Below are 7,256 nucleotides of genomic sequence, written 5' to 3' on the forward strand. Positions count from 1 at the left end.
GTGAGGCTGCTGGCAGTGAGAAAAAAATCACATTGGGGGTTTTTAGGGTTATTGAAGCGAAGGAAACAACACAACAAACAAATCAAACTAAAAAGAAACAGTTGTTACTGCCTCCAGGGTGTAGAAAGAGCCAGCCACTACATTTAGCTTGAGGCTAATGGAGACTGACAGCCAATCTAAGTCTCAGACTCATAATTTGGTATAAACCACAGGTTCTTTCTCCAGCCGTACGATCATCAAACACTTCGATTCGAGCTGAGAACAGAGTTCATTTGTCTGCGCGCTCCATGGTCATGCCCCCCGCAGGCTTCAGAAGGGGGCGGTGACAGCGTCACTGCAGTTCTCACATGTTAGATGTTTAGTTAAGAGCTGTGAGCTTCTGATGCTCTCACAGTGAATCCTGCAGCGTTGAGGAACTCCGAGATAAAGATGTTTCTTCCCGTCTTTCTCTCAGATTACAGGCCGTATAATGGAGCCGGGCTGTCACAGGTGAAGCTTAATGGAGCAGAAAAACAGCTTGTTCTCTGCTAATGGTGACAGCGACCCTCGCAGCTGGAACTGTCATATTTTTGTGATCCCAGACATTATTTAATGTGCTCAAGTAACCTCGAGGCTGACTTGCGTTGCTGCTGATGTCACAGATTTGAGTCTGCCTGATCGGCGTCCACATGTCATCTGGATTCCTCTGATTTGCTCCTCCTCCTCCTGGTTCTTCGCCTGTCTCTGATGTAACCTGTGGGAACAATAACACTTCACATTTAGGAGGATTATAGGAGCGTTTAATGTTTACTGCTCTGCTTATCATCATCAGAGCACTGTTTTGATTTGTGTTGTTCTGCATTGTTTGGTTGTTTGACTTTGGAGGTCATTTTTATTTTCTCACAAGAAGAGAAACTCAAGAAATGTCAGGATGTATTTAACACACAGGTAGGTTGTTTGGGGTTTTGACCAGCAGGGGGAGCAAGCAGGCAGGGGAGAGGTCGCCTGAGGCAGGAGAGCGAGGAGGAGCGAGAGAGAAGGCGGCAGCAGGAGGGTTAGCACAGAAATCAGTTGAGAAACGGACTTTTGAGAGTTGCTTCGACGTTTACAAGTTGTCTGCAGGGAAACTGAGACTTCTTCACACTGAAGTCTGACCGTCAGCCCGGCGCTCTTTAGCAGTACGGACTCGCTTGTGTGCAGGTTTTTCCGTTTTGTTAGCCTGACAAACGGGATTAGCCTTTAGCCTTTAGCCTTTAGCCTGCTGGCCCGCTGGGACCTCGAAGCTGGAGTTTGGAGTCCTCGACCGCGTTGTTGCCTGGACAACCGGGGAGAGACAGGCGGGGTTTGCCGTGTTCCTGCATCGGAACGACTTCCCTGGTGAGGAGGAAAGAGAAGAGCTTGACCGGGACGACCAGACCTTGAACGCCAGAGGGGCCGTGCCCAGGAGAGACCTTGAACGCCACGTGTGAATCAGTTCAGGTACCGGTTCTATTGTAGCTCCGCTGAGCAAAGGGGCCTAAAGTTTTGAGCCACACCGAACAGGAGCAGCAATACAGGCCTGCAGCGGAGGAGGTTGAATTTATAATGACCGGCTTTAAATAAGGTTTCAGATGCATTGCGTTTCCATCGAGGGCCCCCATTTTGAAGTTTGCTGCACATAACCTGTACTGTCGAGAACCTTCAATTAAGGGTTCTAAAATTCATTCATTCATTCTCTGGTTTGTGTCAGTAGAGAGTGGAGACAATTTCACAAATTTATTTGTGGTTCATTTATTGACTGTGGGTGGGAGGTACTTGAATCTACACGAGAGAAGTTCTTACAAGTGCTTAGAGGACGTTTTTTATTTTATTTTAACTCTGGGGTTTTAAGGTAAGTAAGAGTTTAATTTTAAGAAGATTTAAAGAAATTTAAAACAGATTTTCAATTTTAACTGTCCTATTTCAGAGTTTAGTGTTTCAAACAGGTGCTAAGGACCCCGGGCCCTGCTCTGACCAGTACAGGGAGCAGGAGCACCACGCTGATGAAACTGGTTTCAGCTGGAACATTGTCCTGTAAAGTTCTGACCGACCGACACTCCTCATCACTAACCAGACCGGAAACTGCACGGTTGAACATTTTACATCAACGTGTTCCAACCCAAAGCAGCATAAACACCATAATGACCCCAGCACACCTCAAAATCAGCCATGCTCGTTATCATTGTGATCGTAGGGGACAGCGGAGAGCAGCCAGCGGCGGATCTACGCCCCGGAGACCCAGGAACGCCTCCTCTGATCCTGGACCTGTTACTGCAGGGCAGTGGAACTGGTTTGAGACGTAACCTGGAAAGTTAGAAAGTGGTGGGTTCTCTGTCTGCAGTGCCATGAAATCACATTAAAAAGGCTGCCACTTTAATTCCTAATGATGCAACTGTCCAAGTTTGGTGCCAATTCCTCCCCGGCTTCATTCTGCTCACAAACACTCTTCAGGAGGACTGTTATGTTTGGCTTCTTTTGACATGGCAGCTCAAATGCGATGTATTATTCACTGGCAATGATGTGCTTTGCACTTGAGTTTAACTGTAGTTTAAACTTGTTGACAGCTACAGGCAGTGGAGATCAAAAGCTTTCAAAGAAACACTCCAAACTGGCCTGTGAGTCACAGAGGGAGCAGCTCTTTATCAAATTATGAAACGCTCTCTGCTCCTGCAGGCGGGCCGACCTGTAATGCTGCTATGTATGATTTATTGCCACCGTGCGAGGTGCGCCAACACTATAGGCATGAAACTAGACCCATCAAAAATGTAAAGGAAGAGTCCATCGCACACAATTCAATTATTTATCCAGCTCTGTTAGCAGAGAGCTAACCAGCAGCAGCCAGAGAGGCTACTCTACTGTTTTCCACCAGACACGCAGGAACATGGCGAGACTGACAGCTCCTCTGGTTCCAGATGCCTCACTACCAGGTGACCCAATTTAAATGTTGTTAGATCTGTCAATGAAATGACTGAACCCTTTTTAATCAAATGTTCTGTCAGAATACAAGCCATGTTGGACCTTGAGGGGTCAGATCCATAAAGACTCAAGCTGGAGGGCTGCTGGTGTCTCCATACAGGCCCTTCACCGCAGAGAGAAGAAAGGAATCCTCCTCTCCTCTGTTCGCTGTGACAGCAGCAGCTTAAAGCTTGAGTCACAAGATATGTTTTAAGTTACTGTAGTGACTTCAACACCTGCTGGGAAACGTTCGTCTCCTGAGCCTCCAGTCTCCTTTGGCCTTGTCTCAGCTTTTGCCTGCAGATGTTACAAAGCAGCGATTTATGTGAGTGGAATGTTGGATTCGAGTTTAAACTTAATCCCAGAAGACCCTGGTGGAGTGATCTCGCTGCGGCTGACGCGTCGCGTTCGGTGTCTTGGCTGCGGCTTGAATAGTCGCTCTCTCACAAACGCGTTTGTTGTCAATGATTCTGTGAGAGAACAGGAAGCAACGAGTTACAGTGGTTGTGTTCGTACAAACCCCAGCAGCTCTGTGGTTCTGGAGTTACCATCACACAACATCAGAAACTCTGAAGACCTCTGAAAAACAGAAGTTCTTTTCAACCTAATGTCATTGAAACCTTTATCCATGGCTTTCCACCAGTCAGAAATCAAACCCCCAACCTGAGGGACTGGCATTCAGCAAACCCAGGAAGAAGCCATTACATTTCAGGTCAGGTTCACAGCTGGGACATCAGATGGCAACAGGAAGTGACACGCATTGTAATGCTTTACAAAGTTGGTCCACCATGTTGAGCTCAAATATGGTCAAAAGTACCTGAAGAAATTGGTGATGGGACACCAAACCTGGGCAGCCTGGTGGAGCAGTGGTCCTCCCTGTGGCCCCCAGCAAGAAGGTTGTGGGTGGAGCAGTGGTCCTCCCTGTGGCCCCCCAGCAAGAAGGTTGTGGGTGGAGCCCCGGCTGCAGCACGGGGTCTTTCTGGGTGAGTCTCCATGTTCTCCCTGTTCCTGCTGGGTTCTCTCTGGTACTCCAGCTTCCTCCACGGTCCAAAGACATCAAGAGGGACCAGGTTAATCCAGACTCTAAATTGACCGTAGGCGTGGCTGGGAGAGCCAATGGTTGTCTGTCTCTATGTGTTGGTCCTGCCATGGACTGGTGACCTGTCCAGGGGGAAGGCTGCTGGGATAGGCTCCACCCCCACCACCCTCAACAGGAGGAGAGGGAGGAGATAGATGGATGATGGATGGATATCAAACCCATGCCATTGTCTCCAACTGAGGAACTCAAATGTTCAGTGCAATAGTTAGGCTGGCACCACCTGGTGGACAGTCAACATCAGCACGCTCTCTCTCTTACTAGAGCGGTTGGGCAGTGAAACGAGGCAGAAACACTACATGAGCAACAGGAAGGTGGACACACTGGGCATGAGGAGGGTAGAAAGGTGGTGCGGGATGAGCAGGAACGATGGAGAGAGGAGCGACGCGCATGTGACACCTCGTGGGAATAGAAAACAAAGCAAAGTTCTGGTGCACTTCCAACACTTTGTGGGTTGTTGCCAGAAAAAGAGCAAAGTGAAGCGTCCTGGCGCTTCATCACCATCTGAAGATGAACAGCTTTCATGTTTAGGAGTTCCACTCTGCCTCTCAGCACTGCTTTCTTTAGCCGGCCGTCCACAAGGACACTGGTGGGGCTTTACTGGCCGTCTGAAAACTCAACGACTCTGTGGATGATTATGATTCAGCATGAAACGATGGACGCCTTCATCCGGTGGAGTGCTAAATCAGTGTCAGCGTCATGCCAACTCTGGAGCTGGCTGCAGGTTCATGTTGGTCCTGGAACCAGCAGTCCTCATCGTAGAGTCCTGGGACTGTTGAAGTTCATCTGTGAGGGTCAGAATCTGCAGGAGGACATGAATTCTGGTTGTTTGTAAAACTGCTCTTCCAGAGTTGAAGTTGCTCTGCGTCTGAGGGAAACGCACGTTTGTGCGAACCCAAACAAATGACCCACAATTCATAGCACGTGACAATCCTTCCCCCCTGTATGGTTCAACTCAAGTTTTGCCGGTCTGAGACGGCCGGTCTGGTATTCTGGTGATATTTTCTTGTCATCTCCAGTAAACACTTGGATCTGATGGTGGTGGGGGTCCCTGCAGTCAGGAGCGGTGTAATTACTGCAGAGCTCTGGTGGAGGTTGAAGCTTTTTTCAATATTAACTGACCACATTCTTTATTTTATGTTCAATAAAATCTGAAAATACTGCTGACTGCATTATTTTAAATGTTGAGTAAATCGGAAATATTGATCTGAGACGACTTAGTGTTGACCGAGGTTCAGACATGGTGATCAATTCCTTCAGGGCACCAGAGGGGTTTTTACTGATTGATTATTGGTCCTCTGAGCAGCCAGTGGATCTCCTCCATACGGTGAAGCTGCGATCAAAGGATTAGAGCAGCTGCAGCCGTGATAATCCTCATCCTCACGCTGAATCAGGACGCAGGGGAGCTGAACAGAATCATGGGAACTTTTGACCTGCAGGCTGAAGGGGGAAATGACACGTGTTCCTCCAGAATGAAAGTCTTCTCTGATGATCGTACCTCCTGTATGAAATGGCTGACCAGGTTTCTGTCTCCAGATGCTGAATCCCTCTGGACACATGTTTGATCAACTCAGTGGACACGTGGGTGTGTGAGTTTGCTGGGTTTAAGTTTGTTAGATGAACATTAGTGGGAGGTTGGTGAACAAGACTGAAGAAAATCCCTCCCTCCATCATCCCTCCATCCCTCCATGTTCTCCCTCTCCTCCTGTTGAGGGTGGTGGGGGTGGAGCCTATCCCAGCAGCCTCCCCCCTGGACAGGTCACCAGTCCATGGCAGGGCCAACACATAGAGACAGACAACCATTGGCTCTCCCAGCCACGCCTACGGTCAATTTAGAGTCTGGATTAACCTGGTCCCTCTTGATGTCTTTGGACTGTGGAGGAAGCTGGAGTACCAGAGAGAACCCAGCAGGAACAGGGAGAACATGGAGACTCACCCAGAAAGACCCCGTGCTGCAGCCGGGGCTCCACCCACAACCTTCTTGCTGGGGGGCCACAGCGAGGACCACTGCTCCACCCACAACCTTCTTGATGGGGGCCACAGGGAGGACCACTGCTCCACCCACAACCTTCTTGATGGGGGCCACAGTGAGGACCTCTGCTCCACCGGGCCGCCCCTGAAGCAAATCTTTTGTATTCTGTCAGTTCTGTTTCCTGTGTTTTATTTTGATAGTCTTGTGTGTCCTAGTTTACGCTCCCTGTGTGATTTCCCTCAGGTGTTTCACCTGTGTCTTGTTCCCCCATGTGTGTATTAAACTCCATGTTCCTTCCCTTTGTTGCCAGTTTGTCTCAACATTCATGTCAGCGGTCCGGCTGTTCCCACTGATAGTCCTTGTGGGTGTGACCCTCCCTGGGTGTCTGTTCCGCCGCCCTGATTACCTGACTCCTGTGCACCAACCCCAACTGAATAGACCCACACTGACCTTGAACTTCCCTCTCTGCTCTCACGTTTTGTGTCCTTCTGTCTCACTGAGTTCTGCCACATTCATGTCAACTCACTGGATAACGATCCATCAAAACGACGACTTCTAAAGTGACACTTGTAGCTAATCTCTTAGCGTTCTTGTGTTGAGTTCATGCAGAGGACAGAAACCTGGACGTTTCAGCATTGATGTCCCGTCCAGCTCCTCACTCAGTTCTCTGTATGCCATCTAGCAGCATTTTGTCTCCTCACTGTTGCACTGTCTGTCCTCAGTAGTTATGGTCGTAGTCGTTACATTAATGTTTGTCGTAGTTCGACATATTTATTTTGTATAGCCTTTTTAAACCTAGCTTTCCTTTTATAATTGAATGTGTATTGTTGTCATGTGCATGAAGAGCAGGCAAGAAACCAGAGACAAGTTTTGTGCGCACACTTGGCGATACAGTGGATTTGGATTACCCTCTTTGGCGACCCCTGGTGGCTACTGACTCATGAATCCCTGCATCTATGAGCCAGTCAGATGTCCCGGTGCAGTTCAGAGGAGCATTTCAGGGAAGAAAAGGTTGGGAGAATCCTGTCTAAACTTCCCGGTGGCCTTCTTGCCACAGTGCTCCAAGTGACACTTGGGCTTGTGGAGCCTCTTGAGTAACTTTTCTCTCCAGACCAAAGGAGGTCATTTCAGGACAACCCTGAGTCACAGTGAATTAGTGGATGAAAGAGAGCAGGGCTTCCCTGGTGATCAGAGTGGGTCACCAGTGCTTTCAAGGTGCACAGCAACACAAATGGC

At 48.8% G+C, this 7,256-nt stretch overlaps 1 long non-coding RNA gene across 2 annotated transcripts; it reads left to right on the forward strand.

Moving 5' to 3' along the window:
* Positions 1 to 984: 984 nt before the first annotated feature.
* Positions 985 to 6,981, forward strand: LOC147255251 (uncharacterized). Of its 2 annotated transcripts, XR_015118241.1 has the most exons (4): positions 985 to 1,458; positions 2,192 to 2,924; positions 2,997 to 3,277; positions 6,865 to 6,981. It is a non-coding gene; the product is annotated as an uncharacterized LOC147255251 (long non-coding RNA). The 2 variants fall into 2 exon arrangements; XR_015118240.1 differs by lacking the exon at positions 6,865 to 6,981 and having other exon boundaries at positions 2,997 to 5,725.
* The last annotated feature ends 275 nt before the right edge of the window (positions 6,982 to 7,256 follow it).

Source organism: Aulostomus chinensis, chromosome 10 (genome assembly GCF_037954235.1).
Source record: "Aulostomus chinensis isolate RoL2024-O1b breed Wild chromosome 10, RoL_Achi_v1.0, whole genome shotgun sequence".
Taxonomy (NCBI): Eukaryota; Metazoa; Chordata; class Actinopteri; order Syngnathiformes; family Aulostomidae; genus Aulostomus; species Aulostomus chinensis.